The 26,303-nt window shown below is 35.7% G+C and overlaps 1 long non-coding RNA gene across 1 annotated transcript in view; it reads left to right on the plus strand.

Moving 5' to 3' along the window:
• The window catches only part of LOC144324182 (uncharacterized), a 248,358-nt gene that overhangs the window by 129,968 nt on the left and 92,087 nt on the right, over window positions 1–26,303 (plus strand). Inside the window, exon 3 of the long non-coding RNA XR_013389606.1 lies at window positions 21,710–21,773. This is a non-coding gene — a long non-coding RNA (uncharacterized LOC144324182). The remainder of the gene's footprint in view (window positions 1–21,709; window positions 21,774–26,303) is intronic.

The following is a 26,303-nucleotide window of genomic DNA, read 5'->3' on the forward strand; positions in this document are numbered from 1 at the left end:
TGGTTTCCAGAATTGTGTGAGCTCAGATGATGTTAATTTATATTGGTATAACTTAAAGCCTGAGTCTAGAGAATTAGTTCTTTGCCTGAAGAAATATTATCTATCCTCAAATATCAATGATTTTTCATTTTTATTGGATTGCTATTTGGATACTCCATCTTCCTTTCGTCTCAAAGTTTGCCTCCATTATAATGTTTATTCAGAATTGACTATGCTGCTATTCAATTATCCATCACAGTTGATGGGCACTTTCCCAATATCTGATTATCAACTATCACTTTGAAAAACAAAACCTATGTATTTGTCCTTCTTCCCATTCGTAATAACAGGATTTCCAATTTTAGTAGGAACCATTCTCCCTGCACAACTTTTCTCCTAGTATGTTGTTGCTAGGCGGTGGCTATGGCAGCAGTGTAGCTGCTTGGTGACTTGGTAAGAGCAGTCTAAGAAGTGTGAATGGTATTTGCTCTCTGCAATGTTGTTTATAATGAAAATTAAAATGTTCTGTACTAAATGCCCAATTCAATAAATAAGGGTCATGTCTGGTTTTATAGTCAGAATTTAAAACATTATTATTACAATAAAAGATTTCCAAAACCAAGTAAACCAAGTAAAAAACTTACTTCCTTTCCCACCATCACCATCACCTCATTTACTGAAATAAGAAGTCTGCTTAAACTACTCAAATTTCTTCATATGCTTTCATATAACCATAATTTTTTTCTTTATTGAGGTAAAATTAGTATTTAACATAGTATTTCATATGTACAAAGTAATAATTTTCTTTTTAACAAAAGATTTATTTGAGAGAGAGGAAGAGAACAGGGGTAGGGAGAGAGGAAGAAGTGACTCTTAAGCACACCCTATGTTGAGCACGGAGCCTGACACGGGACTCTATCTCACAACCCTGAGATTATGACCTGAGCCAAAACTGAGTCCAACACTTAATGAGTTGTGCCATCCAGGCCCCTCAATAATTTGATATTTGTATATACTACAAGGTGATAACCACAGTACATCTAGTTACCATCTGTCACCATACAATTGATCCCTTTCACCCATTTTACCCACCCCCAACTCCATCTGCTCTGATTACCACCAATCTGTTTTGTGTCTATGAATTTTATTTCCTTTATTCATTTGTTTTTTTATATTCCACATGTAAATGAAGCCATATTTATTTGTCTTTCTCTGTTTGACTTATTTCATGTAGTATAATACCCTCAAGGTCCATGCAAGTAGTCACAAATGGCAGTATTTCTATTTTATGGCTGAATAATATTCCATTCCAATAATATTCCGTGTATACACACACACCACATCTTCTTCAGCCATTTATCCATCAACAGATACTTAGGGTGTTCAAGTATTTTTGCTATTGTAAATAATGCTGCAGTGAACACCACAGGGAGCCTGATGCAAGGCTTGATCCCAGGACTTTGAGATCATGACCTGAGTTAAAGGCAGCCACTGAGCCACCCTGGCATCCCCTGTTTCATTTCCATACACTAATAATGAGCTATTAGAAAGAGAAATTAAGAAAATAATCCCATTTACAATTGCATCAAGAAGAATAAAATACCTAGAAATAAATTTAACCAAGGAATTTAAAGACCTATTTATTGAAAACTATACAACATTGATAAAAGAAATGGAAGAAGACACAAATAACATGAAAAGATATTCCATGTTCATGGATTGGAAGAATTAAAATTCTTAAAATGTCTATACTATCCAAAGCAATCTATGGATTCAGGGAAATCCCTATCAAAATTCCAATTTTTCACAGACATAGAACAAATAGTTCTAAAATTTGTATGGAACCACAAAGACCCTGAATAGCCAAAACAATTTTAAGAAAGAACAAAGCAAAAGGTATTTCAAACTCTACTACAAAGCTATAGCAGTCAAAACAGTGTGGTATTGGCATAAAAACAGACATATATATCAGTAAAACAGTAAAAAGATCCCAGAATAAATCTACACATATACAGCCCATTAATTTACAGTAAAGGAGCCAAGAATACACAATGGGGAAAGAATAGTCTCTTCAATAAATGGTATTGGGAAAACTAGACAGACACATGCAAAAGAATGAAACTAGACTACTAGCTTACATCCTACACAAAAATTAACTCAAAATGAATTAAAGACTTGCATATAAAACCTGAAACTATAAAACTCCTAGGCAAAACCATTGGTTGTCTGAAAAACATTTATCTCTCTAATCTGAATGACAACCTTGCTGGGTATAGTATTCTTAGTTGGAAGTTTTTTTCCTTTTAGCACTTTGAATATATGATACTGTTTTCTTCTGGCCTCAAAGTTTCTGCCGAAACATTGGCTCATAGTCTTATGGGGGTTCCCTTGTACACAAAAGATTTTTTTTTAACATTCTCCCTTTATCTTTCACTTTTAATATTTTAAGTATAATATGTTTTGGTATGGATCTCTTTGAGTTCATCAATTTGGAACTCTTTTTGCTTCCTGGACCTTGATACTTCTTTTCTTCCCCAGGTTAGGGAAGTTTTAAGCCATTAATTCTTCAAATAAGTTTTCTGCATTTTTCTTTCTCCTCTTTCTGGAACCCCTGTGATGTGAATAATATTCCACATGATGTTGTCCTATTGGTGCCTTAAACTGTCGTTATTTCTTAAAATTCTTTTTTCTTCATGCTGCTCTGTTGCAGCATTTACTCTGCCCTGTCTTCCAGGTCACTAGTCTTTTCTTCTGCTTCATTTAGTCTGCTGTTGAATCCCTCTAGTATATTTTTCAGTTCAGTTGTTGTATTCTTTTGCTCTGTGACTTCTGTTCGATACTTTCATATATTTTCTATCTCTTTATTGAAGTTTTCACTGTGTTTATTTATTCTTCTGAGTTCAGTGAGTATCTTTATGATTATTACTTTGAACTCTTTATCAAATAAAGATTTCTTATCTTTATTTCATTTATTATTTTTCTGGGGTGTTGTTTTGTCCTTTCATTTGGAACACATTCCTCTGTCTCCTCATTTTGTTTGACTTTCTGTGTTTGTTTCTGTCTGTTAGGAAAAATAGCTTTCCTTCCCATTCTTTAAAGAGTGGCCTTGTGTAGAGAATGAACCTTATTGTTAAGCCTTGCATTATGTCTTTGTTGTCTCTCAAACCTTTATGGTTGTCTGATTAATCTAATTTATTCTTGACTGATCCCTGTAATTGAGGGTTTGCCAAGACCTGCCATGTTTCAAAAGGAGTGGTCTGAGTCAACACCTAATTTCAGGGTGATTGGGAGCCAGATATTCAGGCATCAGCTTTTAAAGTATATGCAAATGTATATAGTCCTGTGGGAAAACAATTGCAAATCCTGCTGGCCCCCAGATCAGGAAACTGGAGGTGTCCCCTGAGTGATAGTTGCAAAAATCAGGACTTACAGATGAGTTTATAAGCTACATTTTCAGAGGTACCAGTGAGCTGTGGTGAGGCCAGGGGAGGGCTCAAAGATGATGTCTCCCTACTCTGTCTCTGAGAATGCCTCTTTAGCTTCTGGATGTGTGGCAGTCCTGAAGCTTGTTCCCTTAGGTTGAGTCTCCAGGACAAGTAGATGGGCTTTTTTTTTTCAGTCAGACTGAGGGATGTGTTTTAGTTTACTGTCTTTGGAGTACCCTGGGTGAGTAGCCTTCCCAGAACTGTCTTTCAGTTGTTATAGCCCCATAGTGCCCAGAAACACAAACCCCTCTAGCTACCAAGGGCCACATGATTAAGGGGTGTTCTCTGTGTGTTCCGTGCTTCACCACTGGCTTTAGCAAGGCTACAGCAGATTGCTGGCATCAGGGCACATCCTTGGCTTTAGTGAAAGAGCACTTGGGGTGGGACATATCCACAGCTTTAGCAAGGCCAGGGAAGAGCACTGAAGGTGGGGCATACTTGCATCTTTAGTGAGGCTGTGTCTACATGTGCCCACCTGTGCTAACAAGGTAGAGAGAATATATGTAAGTGGCATTCATCAGTCAGTGCTACTCTCCGCAAAGAAAGTCCCATCTGGTCCTTGTCCCTCTGGCAGATGTCTTAAATGAATCTCTATCACATATAATTCAGACACTTCTCAAACTGCTGCCTTTGTGCTGGGTCCTGGGATGAGTGCACCTGTGTCTGAGCCCCTCAAAAGGAACATCCCAGATCTCTACAGTGCATTGGATCCCAGGGATATAAAGCCCAATTGATTTCCAAAGCCAGGCATTTTTGAGGTCTTGTCTCTCCAATGCAGGTACCAAGGTTGAGCTGCCTGATGTGAGGTCCAAACCTCTCATTCATTGGTACCTCTGGACCTTTGAGATCCCTCCCATTGTGGGTTGTTGCACTTGAGAGTAGGGTTTTTGCTGAGACCAGGTCTCTGCCTCCTCTATTCATTTCATTGTGGCTCTTCTATCCCTTGTTGTAGAGGAGCTGTTCAGCTAAATTTCAGTTCTTTTTCAGTGGGCATTATTGCCTATGTAGCTGTATGTATTTGGTGTGTCCATGGGAGAAGGTGAGTTCAAGGTCTTACTATGTTGCCATCTTGGACTGTCTCCCAGAGGTTTCCTATGGATTCTTTATAATACAGGAAACCATTTGTTATGAGTCTTGAAGAAATAGAAATTAAAATGAGGAAGTGGACAAAGATCATAAAATTTTTATAAGACAAATGGTATTGTACTAATTTAGCCCCTAACTACATTTCAGTAGTAAAATATATGGAAAATATGGAAATTTTGTTATCAATATGAGCCATACTCATACAATCTAGAATTCTGATTAAAATCTAGAAAAAAATAGGGTATATTTCATTTCCAACAAGAACCAAATATTTCTCATATGGAGTGTGGAGTATTTCTGGCATCCAGAGGTTGGTGCTACAGGCAATGGTATCTTTCTCCTTTCGACTTTTTATTTCTTTTCCTGTTCCTTCCTATGAGTACTACTTTATCTTACACTTATGCTTAATCTGACAAATTGAATTTCATGCTGTGTCTTTTGAAACTATGTCAGCAAGTTGAATTCTTCTTGATTGTTCTCATTCTTCAATGTATGATAAAAGCAAAATGAGGTCATAAAAAAGGAAGTGTCTCTCTTACCAAAGTGTCTCTCTTACTTAACATTTCATAGCATAACTTGTGGTCACTAGATGTTAGAAAACCTTTTTGGAATAGGGATGAGGATGGAGAGGGATGCAAGAGTTAAAAGGAAGAGAACTCCATTTTGTCTAACACTGGAAATGAGAGGAATACAGGGATGAAATATTGATCTTGCTATACAGGAGTGGGTATCTCACTGTTTTGCAATTGAGTGAAATGGAGATCTGACCCATGGTAAGGAATTATTTTATAAAAATGGGAGTTAAAATGAGGTGGTATCTGCCATCCTCAGATTTTGATCTCAGACATCTCTAACCTTGACTTAACTCCATATGGGGACCTGAATAATTCTTTCCTCATGAGAAAACTCTTTTCTAATAATTTCTAATTCTTTAAGAGTTATCTTGTCCTTGGTATTTATTTCTCAAAGACCTTTGTGAAACATTTGGTATTATTAAGAACTCATTGCTGGACTCCTCTTATTTCAAGTTACGATTCTTATTGATTCTACTGCTGCAACTGGATTGATTTGAAAAATCAAAATATCTTCTGGTTAATGCAAAGGCTAACAGTGATGAGTAAATGTAATGATTTTTTTTTTTAGCAGACTGTCCTACAATGGTCCTGTACACCATTAAATCTCTAATGATAAAGATGAGTAATGTTATAGTAAATAATGAAGGTGGGCTGTCTGTCTTCTTCATCCATATTCCATTGTTAGATTTTTAAAACAAAAATAAAGGCAATCTCTGAGAGAATATACAAGGAGACCTTTCTCTCTGGTTTACTCATTCTTAATTTAAATCTAAGTTTTTTGGTTGTCTGTAGCCTACCAAGAAAAGTCATTTCATTTGTTTCATCTCAGCTCACAATAAGTGTTGGTATATTAAGCATGTCTCTCTTGCAACTCCGGTCAGGATTTTGGGCAGCTTGATCCAGGGGCTTTCAGGAAACAGTTCTCAGGGCATCAGTGGGAGGGACAGTAGACACTGCTTTCATCTGCTTTGCAGAATAATGAAGAGTGAATCCAGTGAACTGAAATACCTCATTGGACATCTGATGTCTTAGGTCTGTTTTTTCCTCTGCTTTTTTTTTTTTTTTTTTTTTTTTAATCAGTCCTGTTTCATTTGTCTTCTGTGCTTAAGGAATTTTTTAAACTTCAAAGATATGAGTGACATTTGTTCTTGTTTCCCTGTGATGTTACTGGACCTTTATTTTTATAGATTTCTTCTCATTTTAAAGAGATTTGAGGATAAGATATAAGTATTTGAGTTTTCAGTATTCGGACCATTAAAAATTTAGACAACAAGCCACACACTCAATGAGATTTTCCAGCCTTATTGCCTGTTCAGAAGGCAGACCCATGGTTGAACTTTTGCCCCCAGCACAATCAAAGATCATCTCTCTTTTAGGAGTTTCCTTCTCAGATCTGCTACAAAGCTCAGTAGCTTTTCTAGGACAAATAGCGAAGTATCCATGTTTCATTAAATATCATATTATAGTCTGGAATCTAGCATTTCTTTTCCATAATATTTTTACACTGAATAGCATATCTTACCCACATATTTCCTGAACTGTAAAGTATTACTCTCTGTAGGCTGTGGCTGACTACACTGAGATACATAGTCTAGTTATCTGGTATTCATGGGAACCAAGACAGCACTATAATTAGAACCGAAGTATCCTAATCTATTGGCCGCCTTCTGCTTTTGCAGAGCAACACATGTGATGGATTAAGCTCACATATTCACCACATTCATTGTGTTTCCTGGTGCACTAAATACAAACTGTACTTTGATTTCATCATTTAGAAACCTGGGTGTCTCTCAGGGTCTATTAATTTTTGGTGGACTCGTATTAATTAATTTATTTAAAAATGATAGTAAATAGTTTTTGAGTACTCATTGTCAGGCAGAGTTCTAATGTGTCTATATATTAACTAATTCTCACATATATTAACTAATTCTCACAACTAACAGTTGAGATAGGGAATATTATTATTGTATTTATATTATAGAGGAACAAACTGAGAAAGAGAAAGATTACTTTCCAAAGTCCATCTGAAAGCTAATGATAGGTGATGCCAGGACCCCAGCTTTCTGACTCTAGAGTCCATGCTTTAAACCAGGCCTGTGGGCTAAATTTGGCCAGCTATCTGTTTTTGTTTTTTACTGACCACGAACTAAGAATAGATCTTATTACATTTTAAATTTACTATATTTTAAATGGTTAAATAAGTACCCACGTGATATCCTCAACTTTGCCTCAGCCCCACAAAGCCTATAACATTTACTCTCTGGTCTTTTAAAAAAAATGTATGCCAGCTCCAGGGAGTCTAACCATGAGATCATAATCCATACACTCCTGCATTTTATTATGAGTTACAATTAATTGGGCATAGCCCACTGTTAGCTACACTAAGATACATTATCAAGTCTGAAGAATGAAAATGGGCAATTTGTGGATTTTATTACCCCTCTTCTTCCCTTATAAGTAAAATATTAATAGGATGTATGTATTTTAAAAATTATTAATACTAATTAATAAAACTTCTCCCTCTGTCTTTACCCTTTTCTAAATGTACCTAGTTTTTCCTAGGGAAACAGAGGAAGGATTGTGCAGAGACAGAGTAAATCTAAAAACAAATCAAAAGCTCTGCTTCAGGATCTCAGCTGTGGTTTTCAGAATACACATTGGCAATTTATCTGGCTCTGGGGAAGTAGGACGTACACGTAGCCTAAAATATGGAACAGGCCTTCTCCATAGGCCTTGCTTTCTAGATAGGTAGATTCATACCAAGTTCCACATTAGGATCATAGGAATGTTTACTAAGCATGCAGTTAGGGCAAAAGAATTGGTTTATAAATAATATTTTAATCTGTAACATGTATCACAGAAAATAGTTTCATGGAACATTAATAGCTGTTTGGTGTTGGGAGTCAGGGCATCAACATGGCTGAATAAGTTGGAAAAATTTTTGGTTAACCAAGTTAACAACTTTTCTTAGCCAGAAATTCTCCTAGAGCTCATAAAATGCTAATTTCCATTATCATTCCATAAGTAGAGTATATAGCATACAGGGTTTTTTAAGGTTACTAGATGATTAATTTTTTGTTTTGGTTTTTGGTTTTAATGAAATGACTTGTGCTCCAGGGAATACAGTTTAGGGAACATTGGGAACCATGGTGAATTGCTCTTTTCTATACTAGAAACTTTTTTTTGCCCAGTGAATAAGTACCAGTTGATTAGAGTCAGAGCACCATTTCTTGTGGATATTACAGAAAAATATTTATATATCCCCATTGTCCCATTCCTGTTTCCTATTTCAGATTCGATGCAAACTATCAGCCTTATGTGTGTATATGACATTATATCATTCCTTTTATTCCAGCATACTTTTGTAACCCCCAAATTTTCAAGTTGAGAAATTATTCCTCATTGCTTTATTTTCTTTGTTTAACTGTCTTGTGTATACTCAAGAGCTACCTATATCTAATCAGCCTAAATCACAATGTAAACAGTGACAGTTAATTCTTACCAAGATGGTGAGTTTCTGCTAACTTTAGTATCTCCAAGGCCTTCTATAAACCAGTATTTAGGTTTGGAGGTTTATAACATTGGGTAGGGAGGTGTAAAACCTTTTGGCAACTGACCACATTGTTTGTCTACAACATAAGGTGTCCTAACATAAATGGACAGTGCTTACTTTTGAAATTCTATTTTACATTTTTACCCCAGGATTGTCTGAAGTGGATTTTAATGTGTGTGTGTGTGTGTGTGTGTGTGTTTTAAACAATCTTCAGATAGAGAAACTTACTGAATTCTCTAAATAAAGATCAGTCTCACCTGCCCGGACAACCTTTGGCAATCTTGTCTCCACCCCTGCATGGCAGAAATTGGCATTCCCTATTTATAGCGGGGCTCCAAAAACGATAGCAATTTCCTTGTGCACATCAATTTCTCCTTGCGGATGGGCAGTCTTTTGCCATAATCAGGTATGTCAGCTCTTTGCAAAAGAATTGGAAAGTGGCCTTACTCAAGTGGAAATCTAATAGCAACTTGTTGTCACTCCCTTTTAGCAGCACAGCCCTAGGCTGTCAATGTAGCATCCTGTGTCATGCTGCTGCAGTAGGCTGGGTGCCTGCCTGAGGACAAGTTGCTGAATTGGGCTACTTTGCTCACATTTGGGGAATTTATGATTTACCTAGTGTTCTCCCTCTCATGATTGACTTTTAGAAAATGAGGTTGCCAAGTCCTGGGTATTTTAGTCTGTCAGTAACTAGTACACATTTTGACATCATAATTCACACAATGAAGTCCAATTAATGAAAACAGTCTAGGTATCGGTAATATATCCATTTTAATCTTTTTGTACTATGAAAAACATGGTACCTTGTTGTACTGAATTGCTATCTGAAGTCTCTATCATTCCACTTAGATATTGTACTAAATGACAGAGGTAAGATTTATAAAAAAAAGAAATTCAAAATATATCTCAAACAGTCATTCTTTCAAACATTAGATGCCAGTTAATTGATTTTTAAGTTTTTACTTTTCAGCTCCATTACACTTTATATTTCAGTATATTTTTGTACTCTCACATTTTGTAGAGACAAGGTATCAGATTTCTAGCTTTTAGCAGAACTGTTCAGTATATCAATTCCTGTTAACACAGCTGTTAAATATTGAGATCATGCTGCATGCTAAATGAAATTGATTTTCAAAGTAAATTAAATCCCTGAATGAAGGTGGGTGTATCTTTCCACATGAAGGAAGAAATGTTAAGAGACTTGCATATATAAGCAGATCTTGGGGAAATAAACTGAGTTGTCTATGGAACAGTCATATTAGGATGCAACAATCCTATCTTTCTCAAGTGCCTTAAAAAGTAAAATATTTCCAGTACAAGTTCAAACATGGAAGAGAAAAATATAGATTTTGAAAATAGGGTTTTTGTAAGACCGTTGGTTGGTTGTCTTTGCTTTAAAAGAACATTTGTCTTGGTCTAGAGTTCAATGCAGTTAGAGTCCTCATTCATTTCTTCAATCATTTGAGAGAAAAATGAGGTTTGACTAAGTCATGTCTAAAGCAATTATTACTCTTTAATTAGCTAGCTTTGGCTATAGTTGATGGATTGACAGGAGTTATGTACTTTTAAAATACTGAATGCTATATTTTTCTATTAAACCTACATCCTATTGCACTCCTAAAAACTAGGTTTTAACTTCATATCCTCTAGTTCTCTCCTCTTTCTTCAATTTTCTTTTCTATGTAGAGAAAACAAAAAGTAAGAAAAACCTTAAGGAGTATGAAAGAGTAGAATACCTACCCCTCAGTTTTCTATTTTAGTATGGCAAGAAGTCTAATGATTATGTATTACATAGATCATAGAATATATAAAAACACATATAATTCATATTCTGTTGGACTGCACACACAAAAAAGGCTTTGAGGTTTTTACATTTTCTCATATTCCATAATATTGTGAAATGTAAAATAAATACTCATCACTTAGCACATGCTTTGTTTTGTGCCTTCAAGATGATGTTTGGTAATCCATAGGAGTGAGACAAGTAGAAAAGAAGACACAGGGACGGCCATCAGTAACTTGTTACCTGGTTTTTGAGAGCTAAAACTTGCTAAGATAAAAATCATTGAAAATCCTTCAGTCTTTTCATGGGGGAAAACTATGTGAAAGATTATTCTGTGTGATTCTAAATGCAAATAAATATAATAAAAGTTGAGGCAACTTGAGGACTTGAGGTGGAGTGGAGTGATCAGAGCCCGGAGAGCTTAACTGAGGCGTCATGGAGGAGACAAACTTGCTGATAATAAAAGAAATCAAAAGGTGGATGTATTGTTTTTTTCAGTGAGGGGAATGGTCTAGAGGAGGGATTGGCAAATTCTGACTTGTGGGCTAAATCTGGCATGTGGACAATTTTTGCCTGCTATATACGGATTGTTTTACCTATGTATGCATGTTTGTATGTATTTATACAATTTTTGTTATTGAAATAGAGTTGACATACAATGTTATATTAGTTTCAGATGTACAACATGATGATTCAACAATTTCATGCATTACTCAGTGATCAACTGCGGTAAATGTAGTTACCGTCTGCCACCATACAGCATGATTACAATATTTGAGTATATTCTCTAATGTTGTACTTTTCACCTCTGTGACATACTTATTTTATAAGTTGAAGTTTGCACCTCTCAATGCTCTTCACCTGTTTCACCTGTCCCTCACTTTGCTCCCTTCTGATTACCATCAGTTGTCTGTATTTATGTGTCTGTTTCTGTCTTTGTGTTTGTTTTGTTTTTTAGATTGCACATACCAGTGAAATCACATGGTATTTGTCTTCATCTGTCTGACTTCGTTCATTTAGTGTAATACTAGTTGATGTAACATAATTATAGTTAAGGATATTTTTAAATTTTTAGAGCATTGTAAAATATAAAGAGGAATATGAAATACTGACAGTATGGCTCAGAGCCTAAAATATGTATTATTTGGGTCTTTACAGAACAAGTTTGTTGACCCTTGATCTGGAGTAATCCTCTTTAAACATTGTGTGACAGTGGAAATATTCCACACCTGTACAGATCAGTGCTGTGGTCAGGAGCCTCCTGTGATTACTGAGCACTTGAAATGTGGCTATTGTGACTGAGGAACTGAATTTTTAGTTTTATTTAATTTTAATTAATTTGAGGTTAAATAACCATAGGTGGCCAGTGTGGCTACCATATTGTACAGCACAGTTCTAGCCAACTGTGAAGATACAGGCCATTTTATATAAAAACAAAGGTTCTGGACTAATTCTTATTCCATACCTCAGGTTGGCTGCTCTGTGTGATGTTATCCCTGAAGCAAGCTGAGAGTGACAGGGCACCGAACTGAGAGTGAGGGGTACCATTTGAAAGCTTGAAAAGTTTTGGCCCCCGGAGGTAGCCAGGCAACCTTATGGAGAGTTCCCAGACCAGGGATACAGATTAAGTTCTCACTGAGATGGCCAGAATCCATCTATTTCCAAAACGTATGGTAAGAATCCAGAATTAGAGATCCTTTCTGGAGGAATAGAAAGTAGGTGAGTGTTTATTAGAATGCAGCACAGAGGTGATTGTAATGTCAGGGGATGAATCAAGTGGAGGACTTTGTAATAGAAAAAGGCCAGAAACTTGCTTTATACCTTTAGAAATAAGTCTGACAGAGGGAAAATGGATGAATAGGCCTTTTACAGCAACTAAGGAATAGAGCAGTGTTCTTTCTTTCTGTGATACCAGTATTCCGGAAGGAGGGGGTACTATGAAATGGGGAAGTTTCAGTGTCTTAAGAGACTCTGGCATAGGATACTCACATGGATTTTAGACATAAGTGGCCACAGCAGGTAGCTTGAACCTCTCTCCTTTTCCTTCATGAAACAAGGGTAGGATTGTCAGATAAAATGCAGCGTAACCAGTTAAATTTGAGTTTCAGGTAAATAACAAAATACTTGGAAAATATAAGCATATCTAAAATATTATATGATATGTGCTTATACTAAAAGAATATTGTTTACCTAAAATTCAGATTTAACTAGGCATCCTATTTTTTTATTTACTAAATCTGGCAACACAAGGTAAGAACCATTGACACTGCCTGCTGACCTTCTTACTGGTTCCTGTGAAAGGGTGGGGTAGCTTCCTGGATGCTCCATGCATATGTCTGGAATCAGGCTAGGGTCAACACTTACTAGACATATGTTTTTGGCCACTTAAACTCTCTTGGTATTTTGTTCTTGTTAATGTGGAGAAAAGAAATTCACTTATTGAGATTATGTCTGTCCTACCTTGAATAGTAGAATATTGCAACTATGTAAGACCTTAGATATTTTCTATATAATCCTCTTTTTATAGAAAAGAAGCAGGTCTAAAAAGGTACGGTGACTTTTCCAGCAACCCAGATTTCTGTGATGACATGACCATTCCTGGGATCTGGGTGTCTTGTTCTGTTCAATGCTTTTTTTTTTTTTTTTTTTTTTTCTCTATGCTGTCTTCCATTTTCAAAGACTATAAGAAATGTACATTACAGTTCTTTGTAAATTTTAATATGAAAAATGTAAATGTGTAGAATGATTGTTGTTTCTAGGTTGGTATCAAAGTATGGAAAACCTCTGTAATTATACTGATTCATAGTCCTTCTTCTGGAAAAATGTTTGGGTATCAGCTCCTCAGGAGTCCAGAGTCTTGACCTTTTCGGATTGTCTCTGGAAAGTATAGCTGTGATAAATTAAAAACAAAGTCATCAAAAATAAAATCCAAAAAGACAAACAAAAAAAAAAATCCCCACACCCCCAAAGTTATCAAAACAGGTTACCGGTTCTAGAGCATTTAAAATCCGGTCCCATGGGAAACAAGCCAAAGCCATTTGATAAAGGTAAATATTCTTAAATGCACACAAACCAGCCTTTTGCAATTCATTATTGACAACTCAGGCTAGCTATAGAACTTGTATATTGCTGTCTGCTTTACAAGAGATGGATCCCTTATTGCAAGGCAAGTCACATCCCTGCCAACATTTATAGCTACTCTGTCACTGTGGCAGTGACAGGCTGACACCTCCCAGATGCCTAGATTACTTTCCCCTCAGTGTTAATAAACAGTTGGGGCGAGGGTGGAGGAATGAAGTAAAATAGTGTTATTGTCCAGGCAGTTAATGGTAAAGAAACATTTAGATAAAGGAGGACCTGACCTGAACATGGAAAGAGATAACCAAAGGCCACATTTAAGATCCAAAATCTAAGAACTCTTTTAGAGGCCCCTCCTTAAAGGAGAGAGATTTGAACCTCCTTTGTGCCATTGCCATGGTTAATACCCTCTCTTTCCTCTAACTGACTCATTGTGGCTCAGTTAAGAGTTTGGGAAATTTTAATCTTATATCAAGATATATAACTGCTGGGTGGTACAACTCGTTCATTGTTATTTGAATGCATTTAAGATTTTCTCTTCACAAATGATTCTGTGGGAGTTGGTTTTATTTTTATATTGCTAAGTGTTGTATTACATATGTAAATGAAATTTCACTTGAGGAAATTAGAATGGAAATATTTTAAGATATGTAAAGCTTTTAATCCAACAAATTATTTTGGAAATAAAAGGATTTTTCTTCCTGTGTGCTTATTGTTTGCTTAAAATTATATGTGCCATACATAAATATCATGAATATACTCACAGGGACCTAACACAGTCTAAAAATTCTTCATTTTCTATAACATTTTTTTAAAAACTCAATCCCCTCTTATTCTCTTGCATGTAACAAAATATTTTGTACTTCACTGAAGTCTAGAATCTAGTTTTCATCTCCATTGCCTTTTAGTGGTATCTAGTCTTTATAATTATCAAGTAGATATATATTGCTTTTCTTTACCCTGTAATGTGAGAGAGCAGCTTCCAATTCACAAATTAAATGCATATGCTTGTTTTTGTTTTTGTTTTTGTTTTGTTTTTGTTTTTGTTTTTTTACACCAAGCCCAGTTGACAGTGACTGCTAAGGATTTACTTTTCTGAACCCAAGTTAGAAAGAGAATCCTAGACTCCTAGACTTCTTGTGCTATTGAGGTTTGATATATACTCTTTGCCTCCTTTACAGTATACATTATACACATAAACAATGTATGCATAAATCACTAGTCTTCAATCTGATATAGTAACAGTTTGAGGCTATATCACTTTGGGTTTATGTCTATGAACACCTGTTCTGGGCTAATCATTGTACTAAGAGACTTTATTTGAATTAATAAGATGCTTGCTTGGGTAAACCAGTCTTTTAAGTCATACCTTCAGAAATTCTCTAACTCTCGAGTTAGTAGACCAGGATTTGTATCAGTATTAGTGCTTTGGGAACTTGTGAAAACATGCAGATCAGAAATTTGTTAGGAAGGAGTAAGGTATTCCTCATCTTTTAAGTACAGTGTGAATGATCTTCTCTTTTGGTGTGTGTTTTTATGGTTTGTCCCCTTCTCTTCTTTCCCCTCTGCCATCCACATTTTAACCATTCTTTTTACTGGATTTTAACCATTCTTTTTATTGGGATAACTGTAAGATCATTCTTTTTTTTTAATTTTAAAGATTTCTTTATTTGTTTTAGAGCATGAGCAAGCAAGCGGAGAGGGTGAGGGAGAGAGAGAGAGTCCTTAAGCGAATTCCCCACTGAATGTAGAGCCCAAAGGGGGCTCAATCCTAGGAGCTTGAGGCCATGAACTTAGTTGAAATTAAGAGTCTGATGCTTAACATACTGAGCCACTCAGGTGCCCCACAAGATCATTCTAATTAAACTTCTGTCTCTCTTCAGGGTCTATACTCATAAAGTCAATTAAGCAAATAAAGATTCATTCCTTATCCTTTCTCTGAATAAGGTAAGATGTAAGTTTTCTTATGATTGATTCTTCCCATGATTTATAAGCATTCATTCCATATTTTTTTCAGAAGCAAATGAACTAAAACTAACTTCTAATCAAAAAGCATTTAACAGAATCCCATGGAAAATTCCTGAGTTTCGTGGAGTACTGATTTTTTTTTTTAAGATTTTATTTATTTATTCATGAGAGACAGAGACAGAGAGACAGAGATGCAGAGACCCAGGCAGAGGGAAGAGCAGAATCCATGCAGGGAGCCTGACGTGGGACTCAATCCCGGGTCTCCAGGACCAGGCCCTGGGCGGAAGGCAGCGCTAAATGGTTGAGCCACCCCGGCTGCCGGGAATACTGATTTTTAAATGGTGTTCCACAAGCCTCCATAGAAGGGTTCCTTGAAAGCTGATATGAACATGTTGGGTATTTTATCTGAAACTGCCCCCATCTTTAGTAGAAATTGTGTTTCCACAGACAGAAAAATGAATCCCTTCTAGCACCAAGGTTGCAAAACTCTGCAGTAGATGATTGTGGTATTACAGACACTGTCTTTCTTTTGTGGCTCAAGAAAATAAGAATTAGTGTTATTTAATGTAAGCTCTTACAGAAGGGAAAAAAGCTCTTATATAACGGTGACTAATGCCATGTAAAAGGAGTTATTTTGGCACAATGACGATGTGTTTTTCCCTTGCAGTTTTGTAAGTTTCTTAGCTGGTAGATAACTGTGTCAGAAAAGTTGCATTTGATTTGACTTGCAAAATAACCTAAAACAGCTCATTATTTTTGTTCCATTTTTCAAAAGAAATCTCCAATTTTTATGTCTTCAATGAAAGTGATTTTCACCCACAGTTAATTATTTACAATTGTACCACAATCTGCACAGCACCCCCAAGGGAACTCCTCAAGTTAGTCCAGTCTGTTCAGCTGTCTTACTCTCAAACCACTACCCAAATCTGTTTATATCCTCTGAGACTCCTCTTGCGTCTGTCCCCTCCCTCTATCATAACTGCACCCATGCTCTCAAGGCCCCACTCTTCTCTTGGCTAGGTGATGCAACAGGCCTATCCTTCTCCTTGTTTTGGCTCTTCCCACATTCCCATTTATTCCCCATATTACACGACCATGGCGGTTTTTCTAAAACACAATGTGAACACTTCACTGCAGCCCATATGAGCCTCTCTGGCTCCCTGCAGCCCTCGATTGATCTAAGTCAATACTCCTCAGAATGCCATTCAAGGCTCCGTAGCTTCATTCCCTGGCTTATCTCTGCAGTTGCATCTTCAGCTGTTTATGCCCTCAGACTGGGATGTAGCATTTTTGAACTATTTATAGTTTCCAGGTTCTATCCTGTATCTGTGTGCCTTTTCTCAGGCTACTGCCTCTTCCTGAAACACTCTTCCCCAGCAGTTTTGGTCTCATATGCATTAACATGGCTGACTTTTGTTTGCCTTTCAAAATCTTCCCCACGATAGAAATGAATCACTCACTCTTCTGAACAGAGGCCGCCTCTTACTTGGTCATATGAAGTTAGACTGACTGGGATCAAATCCTAATACTGCCTTTTAGGAGCTGTGTTACCTTAAGTAAGTTGTTTTCTTTCCCTGTGCCTCACCTGAGGCCTCTTATTTTAAAATAATAATAATATCCCTATCATTGGGTAGTTATCAGAACACAAAAAATAAGACAGAAGAGCACTTGTTATACAGTATGGACTTGAGGACTCAATAAATAGAACTACAATTACTATTTTTTGTTAATTACTACTATATTCAGTAATTATCATACTTCACACTGGATTATAATATTTCTTTACAATCTAGTATTTCTGTAACATTTAGTGAGGATTTTTAGGGCAAACATAGCATTCTATTCATCTCTGTATCTTTAAAAGTTATGATAAGGCCAGGAACATATTAGACTGTAGATATGAAGTGCTTTAAGGAGAACAAAATGCTGTGTAAGTACACAGCAATATATTTCTACCATGAGAAAGAAAGCAGGAAGAAAGTTCAAAATTAGAGATGATATAAAATGGTTTAAAATTGATATTGGTTTAAATTTTAAGATGTACCTTTTTTGTTGTTGTTAAAGATTTTATTTATTTATTCATGAGAGACACACGAGAGAGGCAGAGACACAGGCAGAGGAAGAAGCAGGTTCCGTGCAGGGAGCCCAATATGGGACCTGATCCTGGGTCTCCAGGATCATGCCCTGGGCAGAAGGCAGATGCCTAACTGCTGAGCTACCCAGGCGTCCTCTAAGATGTACTTTGTTAGGCTATATGATTAAGTTTGCAAGTTAAGTACCTCTAATGGTAGAAAAACAGAGTGTTCCAAAGGGTAGCTCAGTTAAAAGAAAAGAAAAAAAAATCCATAATTTACATTTTTTGCTGGGTAACACAAAAATTGGTGAACTCTCACGAGGGACTCCCAACTGATGAATGTGATGCCTCCATTGCACTCCTAAATACATGACTCCCTACATCTCCTCCAGGGCCACCCTCCTGCTGTCATTGGTGGATTGAATCCATTGTCTTGTAAGTCTATGTATATAAACCGTGGGATCATTCCCGCAAGGCCCACATACCCTTGTAAGTTTTCATCCTTCCTTCATGACCCCCCAGAAGCTGAGAGGGCTCTGGTAGTAATCTCGGGCCCCACGTTTTCATTGCCTTTATCTCCAACTGTGAGTTTAGGTTGCACTGGAAGTGGAGTTGTTTGGTGGCAGGAACCACATATAGAATTCCAAATAACTGAGTTTAAAATGATCTTTAAAAAAAATAATAAAAAAATAAAATGATCTTTTTTAGATAGTTTGCAAGGTGAGCACAGTCAAGCCTACTCCATGTAAACCAATAATTGAGAATAGACTGTACATATCTTCACACTTTACATTTTTATGTAAGCACATAAAAATCAGAGGAACATAGCTGCTTCTTCCAACACATTTTTTTTTTTTTTTTGGAAATTTCTGCATTGTCCTTGGAAAAACATAAAGATATTTAAATGGTTGATTTAGCTATAGTTCTTTTTGACAAGACAGGAAGAAGAAACATGGAGTTAGGGATTAAAATTAAGCTGACACAGTCATAAGCAGCAACCATGAAACTACAGAGGTCATGCTTGGTGCTCTGAGATAATATATACCTGAATTCACATGTGTCAGTGGTCTTTCTGAGACTGAAAGTTGTCAGAGACTATGAGATTGAGAATAAAGTTACATCCTACTTAAAGATGAAGCTTTTTAGAAGTTCATTGAGGATGGGATGTAGAGAGAATGGCTATATGCAGCAGCTTGAAGAATAAATATTTATTGAATAATTATTTATTGAATAATTATAAAACAGGCCAATATTGGTTAGATTATTTTATTTTTGTGCAGACTTTATAATAGTAATAATGATGATGATGATGATGATAGAAATTAAAGGAAGAAAAGAACATCCTGACAGTGTTTTGATAGCAAGTACATTTTTTCTGTAACTCCAAGAAGAGCTAATGATGTTCATGTAATTTTATCAAGTTAAATTAGAAAAACAAAAAAACAACTGAAAATTTGCTATTGGCCTGTGGCACCTTCCTGAATTTCATGCTGTTTTTGGACTTGGCCCCAGGGAAAGAGATACATTATTTTGGGTATGAGAGACTGTCCAGTGCATTAGCTGTGACAGGATTGCAGAGACAGATATTGAACTAACCAGTGGGAAATGTTGCAGATATAGTGGACCTTATTTCATAATCAATTGCTGCAATTTTCTGGCTCTGTAATAATAGGAAGTTCCAATATGGATATGAGGCAAATGATAAGAGTACATTAAAAAAAAAAGAGACTCCTGTTGACAGTAAGTACAAGACAACATATGATATTGGGGGTGCATATACCACATGGCTGGTTAATCTTCAAAGCTCATTTCATGTCAGAAAACAGAGCCAAGAGAGAACTGCCTCTTCCAAATCTAGACAGCCACACGAAAGCCAACAATCAAATGCAATATTATCTCATTAAGCAAAGCTGTTTCCTCCTGATCACTCTTCTTGAATAAAATAAAATGATGTTCAATTTTTTTTAAAAAAGTATAAGATTGGTGAAATTCAAGAAAGCTGTTGGCATACATTCAGCCTACACCATATCATTGCTTCCTCAGCATGAGCTGTTTTTCTGGAAAAAACAGCAATCGACACTAATTAATACTAATCACTCATCTTGCTCTTATTACTTCAGTTTTTCTGCCCTTTCCAATATGTACTGTTTGAATTGAATACTTGCTTGAGGACTGGGAAATTTTTTCAGCTCAGCCCTAACACATATTATTCTACTGTAAGCTGGAAAAGGAAGAACAAATGGATGTCAGATAAGATTAGAGATGTGCTTAGACCTCAGGGGAGGTTATAAACTTCTAAAAGATTTAATGTTTTATGATGGGATTTCTTCCAACAATACTTTTTATATCTGTATAGTTATTACAACTAGGTGAGACAACAGTGAAGGTATTATTGCTACTATCCTTGGTATTATCCTATTGTTACTGGTATGTCCTTATAGTACCTTTACTCTAAGGTACTCTCTGTATTTAAAATCCATCAATGACTCTTCATTGTCCACTGAGTTAAGAATATAATTTCTACCTTAGCGATTAGAAGCTTCACAAATAACACAGTGTCATCTTCCTTTTCCAACCTCATCTTGTATTATTCCCTTTGGCATTCGCTTGTAATACCCTGGGCTTCTGCCCTCTAGACTAGTCATGACTGCCAACCATATTCTGGGCTTCTTAGTTTATGTGCCATTTTTTACTCATGCTTGGCCCTTCCATTTTTAGTGTTTCTTTGATCTACTAAACTCCTTTTGAATAAATAATTTCTTTCACTTTACAATTCATATAACATTTTATACTTTTGCTAATAGTACACTAGTAAAAGTGTACTTTTGTATACTTGTGTCCGCCTGTCATCAACACAGTTTGTCATATTAGACTTGAAATAAGTATTTGACGGACAAAATTAAAACATCTAAAAGGTTAGATAGATTTTCTCCCTTTATTTGGGGAGATATGGATATAAATCATTTTCTTGGTTTTAGGTATATTTGTATAATATAAATACATATGATTACAGCAGACAAATTTTTCTGGTATGTCCACATTCTCCTGGAACCTAAATATTTAAAGTCCCTCTCAATTTTTTTTCTTTTTTATAAAGCCTTTTTTTTTTTTTTTAAAGATTTTATCTATTTATTCATGAGAAACACACAGAGGCAGAGACACAGGCAGAGAGAGAAGCACAGAGAGAGAAGCAGGCTCCATGCTGGGAGCCCGATGCGGGACTTGATCCTGGGTCTCCAGGATCACACCCCAGGCTGAAGGCAGGCTCCAAACTGCTGTGCCACCCAGGCGTCCCAAGTCCCTCTCAATTTTATCACTAATATTCTGATTATAACTCTAATATTTTATCATGGTTTCCAGCTTACACCTAATAGGGGCTGATGAATCAGAACTGATCATTTGACAATGAGAGTGGGATATTGGGACTGGGTGGGACATTTTGTCTTAGCATCTACTGTTCAGTTCGACAAGTGGCCATTACAACCTACATCAGTCTTTAAACCTGGCTTTTTTCCTATGATGGTGCATATCTGGTATAGGTTGAACTTTATGACAGCTTTCATAGACAGGAATTTAATGGTAACAAAAACTTGCAATTTTGTTGTATTACCATTTAGTATTTGTTCCTTTTCCCTCAGATTTTTCCTACAAGATATGGTGGATGAGTCTGTATTTCTGTGACCTCTTCTTTAAATTAAATTCGTTCAATGCTTGAGCCTTAATTTTATCTTCTATGTTAAGTAAATTCAATAAAGTACATTTTTAACACAATCAATGCATTATAATTCTTTGCTTAATAGTCACTGGACCTTTGTTTAGATAATGCACTATAGCCCTTTTAAGTTAAATCCTTGTGTGACTAAAGGCATATGACACTGAACTGCAAATAGGTATGTTACAAATAGGTATATTACCTGCATAATATCCTGGCAAAAAGCCTTTGATTAACATAACAATCCTGTTGAGTAAGGAAAATGAATGGAGAAAGTGAAGGGGCAGGAGTTTGTAAATATTAATTCCTCAAGAGAGACATGAAACATTGACATACCTTGAGAACTGGGTTGGTGGTACAGCAGAAGTGGATAACATGAGAGAATTGATCATCTTTTCCTTTCTCCTTTCCTCCAGGCACTTCCAGAGAAGTAAATAACTGTTGTATTGAAACTTGCAGACACATTTTGTCTTCCTGGAGGTATATTTGCCATTTTATGATTGACCTTAGGCTGTTCATCATGTGAATACTTTAAGGTGGTAGAGCTGTATGTGAATTAAGTCACCTCCAAGGTGGCTGAACAGTTTAGTACATTCCCTCTTCTGGACACAGAAATGATTTCTACTTGGGACCACTTATTCTCACATGACTAGTTTACTTATTTGAACATTTGGACCTTATTGCTATCGGAGAAAGAAATTACTCTAGAGAGAAGTGAGATGATGAATCAGTATTAGATGATTTCAAGCAAGGGAATAAGCAAGATAATAGCCTTCTTTATCATTAGTATTTATTCAGAAAGTCATTTGGAATTTTATAGCCAACTTCAGCCATAACCCTCCAAAACATAGAAAAAAGGAAGAATCAGGGGATGGATCACTTCCATACAGAGAGACTGCCTATTCTTTTGGGAATTCTAACCCTTAAAATGAATTCTTACCAATACAGTCCCAACAGCTCCCAGGACATTTCTAACAATTTTCTGGGTGGCAGTTTACATTTATCAACAATTGCTATGAGAACTCAAAATTGAGAGAAGCATAAAACTAGAGATACAATACTTATTATCATTGCTAGATTGATCAAGAAACTTAGGGACTATTGCTTCATGCCTTTCTTTTCAAACACACAAGTTTTAGAAAAAAAAAAAAACAAACAAAAAATAAAAACCATGGGAAAAAGTTCTTCAGAGTAGGAATAAATTAGAACATGACTACAGAGGGAAAAGGGCATAGGGGCTGCTGAATTGACATAAGGAACCCGTTTCACCATGTCCAAGCATATCCCAACATTAAACAAAGCTTTATAACTTCCTCTCAAGTTGGCATTATTTATATTAAAAACTGAAAAGATCAGTGCTGGGGGCAAGTCTGCCTCTTGGCAGAACCTCAGAACTGGAACACAGAAGAGAATCTTATTCTCAGTCTCACTGTCCCAGAATTTCAGTTTTGCCAGGGTTACACAGTTTGGTCACAGTTAGGGAGACTGATAGAAGCTAAACAAAACCAGAGAAAATTAAAATGTAAACTAGCCCAATCAAAGGATTTACAATAGGCAGGGAGTATTACTTCTCATAGAATATATGCTTATGTTGACTCTTTAGGACAATATCTGCACATATCAGGGTACTTGGGAGGCTAACTCAATAGAGCTTGGTGGTGGAGAATGCCACCAGAGGTGATTTGTTTTATAAGCTATTATATTCATTTAGTGAGAACAACAACAGTGACATTATTAAATCTGATGAAAATCATTCTCATTGTTTTATAATAAATATCTTAAATGACAGCCATTTGAGTATGCCAGATTTAAAGTCTCTTGCCTTCTTAATCAGTGACGGATAAATCATTGGTAAATTTTTTTACTCACCTTTTCCTAGTATACTTGCAAATATCCAAACTTTGTTAATGTTAACCGGATTTTTTAGACAGGTTATAATAAGTGAACTGTAAAGTCCTCTATTCCTTCCCTTTCTTTCTCCAGAAACTGTATTTAATTATGATTTTGTGAAGAAAAAAATTTAATCATAAATTAAAAATATGTAACAAATATATAAATATTTAAAATATAGCAAATACCCATAATATAGTCACCTTTCAGCTTAAATAAATTAAAATAGTTTGTCTTTATTTATGTATTTATTTTTAAAGATTTTATTTATTCATGAGAGACACAGAGAAAGGCAGAGATATAGGCAGAGGGAGAGAAGCAGGCTCCCTGTGGGGAGCTCAATTTGGGACTCCATCCCAGGACCCCAGTGATCACACCCTGAGCTGAAAGCAGACGCTCAACCACTGAGCCACCCAGGCATCCCAAAAGTTTGTCTTTAAGATTTTGAGGGGGATTTCCTCTAATTAGGTTAAGGAAGTTCTTTACTTTCTTTTGTTTGCTGACAGTTCTTACCCGGTGAACCTACAGGATATTATGAAAAGTGAAATAAGTCAGAATGAGAAAGGCAAATATCATATGATTTCATTCATATATGGAATCTAAAAATCAAAACAGATGAATAAACAAAAAGCAGAATCAGACCTATAAATACAGAGCATAAACTGATGGTTGCTTGAAGAAAAGGGGAAGGGGGATGTGCAAAATGGGTGAAGGGAGGTGGGAGATACAGGCTTCCAGTTATAGAATGAATAAGTCATGGGAATAAAAGACACAGCTTAGGGAATGTAGTCAATGATATTGTAATAGCGCTGTATGGTGACAGATGGTAGCTATGCTTGTGGTGAGTATAGCATAATGTATAAAGAAATCAAATCACTATGTTGTATTCTGAAACTAATGTAACATTTTATGTCAACTCTACTCAAAAATTTTTGAAAAAGAATTGGTATGAAAAAAATATAAAATAACATGTATGTTGGGCTAATTAAAATACATTAAAATTTAAAAAGTCAATAAGTAAAATTCAAAAGAAAAAGAATACTTCTCCTGAGTGGGCCAGTCATTTTTCTATTTATGGATTGGCACTATGTGGTCATGAGGTTTTGTTTGTTTTTTACTATGATAAATTTGATTTCCTCCTATTTAGAAATTTTGCTATTTCAGTGTATTTATTGTTTACCTTTCCACAATTTTGATTCTTGCTTATATATTTATTATAGAGTGAATTGGATACCTTTCCTTTGTTTTGTAGTCTTTGAAAGAATTTGTATCATATAAGTTTTATCTGTTTCTTAGAGGTTTAGGCTTGAAAAAAATGTTTTCTTAAAATTATGTGGCCTAAGCCTTTTGGAAGGGTGTGTGTGTGTGTGTGTGTGTGTGTGTATGTATGTTTTGTGAGTTGGGTGGTGGATGTAGGTGAACCATCAGTAATGAACTGGGAAATGGGATTTTAACTATTTATTAAATTAATAAATGTTGGTTTATTTTTGTTATTAAAGTTTCTTCTAAAGTCAGTTTTACAAATGGATTTTGTATTTTTAGTTGCTCATTTCATCTTGGTTGTGAAATTTATTGATAGATTGTTCACATTATTCTGGCTTTTCCTTTATTCTGCCTGTTAAGTTCTTGTTTTTGAACCATTTATCAGTTATTTATACCTTTTCTAATCTTAATAGAAACAGCTATATTTTATAAATATTCATAGTTTCAAAAAGTCAACTTTTGGTTTTATTTATTTCCTCTAGTGTTTTCTGTTTCCATTAATTTCTGCTTTTACATTTAGTATTTCCATTTCTCTCTATTCTGTTAATTATTGCTATAACTCTGAGTTGAATGCTTAACTTGTTTTTTCTTATTACATAATGAGTGCATTTAAGATTTTATCCTACCTCTGATTAAGACTTTAGCCATTTTGTTATATAATACTTTCAACTCTGTGGGTCTTTAGATTCTAAGTATATTATGATTTTCCTTGTAATTTATTTATCTTTGTATTAGTTTATTTTTGTTGAGTCTAAAAATTTTATCAACACTTTAAGAACTTCTAGTTTCTAATATATTTTGACAATAGTCAGTAAGTAGTCTGACATTTATTCTTCAACATTTGTTATTTGAATGCTCTTGAATATCATGGTCCAAGAGACAGATTTAAGCTGTGTAAATAGTAAGTGCTATGACAATTCTGCCTTGAGAAGGTTAGCATAATTTAGTTTCTGGTCTAATCCAGAATAAAACATCTCACTTTTCTCTTCTACTTATAAAAACTTCACTTGCTGTCTTTCAGGTTGGGGATGTATAGATGTGGTGTGGAGACGTACTTTATAGAAAGTAAGAGAACGAACTTTAATATCAGGCAGTGTTGATTTGAATCCAATTTTGATATTTAATATGGCATTAGACAAATAACTTGAAATATCAGTATTTTCTCTTTAATTTACTCATATGGAGCTTATACATTTTTAAATGTCACCTCCTACTCTTACGGAAATACATGCATTGATCCATGTTCTAAAAGAACAACTGTATGGAAAGGTGATTTTACTAGGTGAGATGGGCCTGTTCACTGCTTTGTAATATTTTCTGTGTGAAGTTATGGTGCCATCAGAATTTTTTTTAGAAGATTTTATGTATTTATTTATTAATGAGAGACACACAGAGGGAGGCAGAAACACAGGCAGAGGGAGAAGCAGGCTCCCTGCAAGGAGCCTGACATGGGACTCTATCCGGGATCCCAGGATCATGCCCTGGACCACAGGCAGACATTCAACTTCTGAGCCATCCAGGTGTCCCATTCCATCAGAATTTGAAATAGCTACTTTCCTAGACGAGGTACAAACTTGCTAATAAAATTTGCTAGGAGAAGACCTAAAAAGGCAATTTTCTTTCCACTTTGATATTCAAATGAGCAATGTGCCGACTTCAACTTCAACTTTTCTTTCTCTAATAAGATGGTAGGAAATGAGTTTGGTGATTTTTTTTTTCACTGTCAGTTATCTACAGCACTGGAATTTGCAGTCTTTTAAGTTTCCTCTCTAAGCAGTCATGAAGTTAGTGATGTTCTTCCCATGCATAAGGCAATATCTTTATTGTCTATCAGCTTTGGTTTTCATTGGCAGCTAT

The sequence above is a fragment of the Canis aureus genome, chromosome 11, assembly GCF_053574225.1.
Source record: "Canis aureus isolate CA01 chromosome 11, VMU_Caureus_v.1.0, whole genome shotgun sequence".
NCBI lineage: Eukaryota > Metazoa > Chordata > Mammalia > Carnivora > Canidae > Canis > Canis aureus.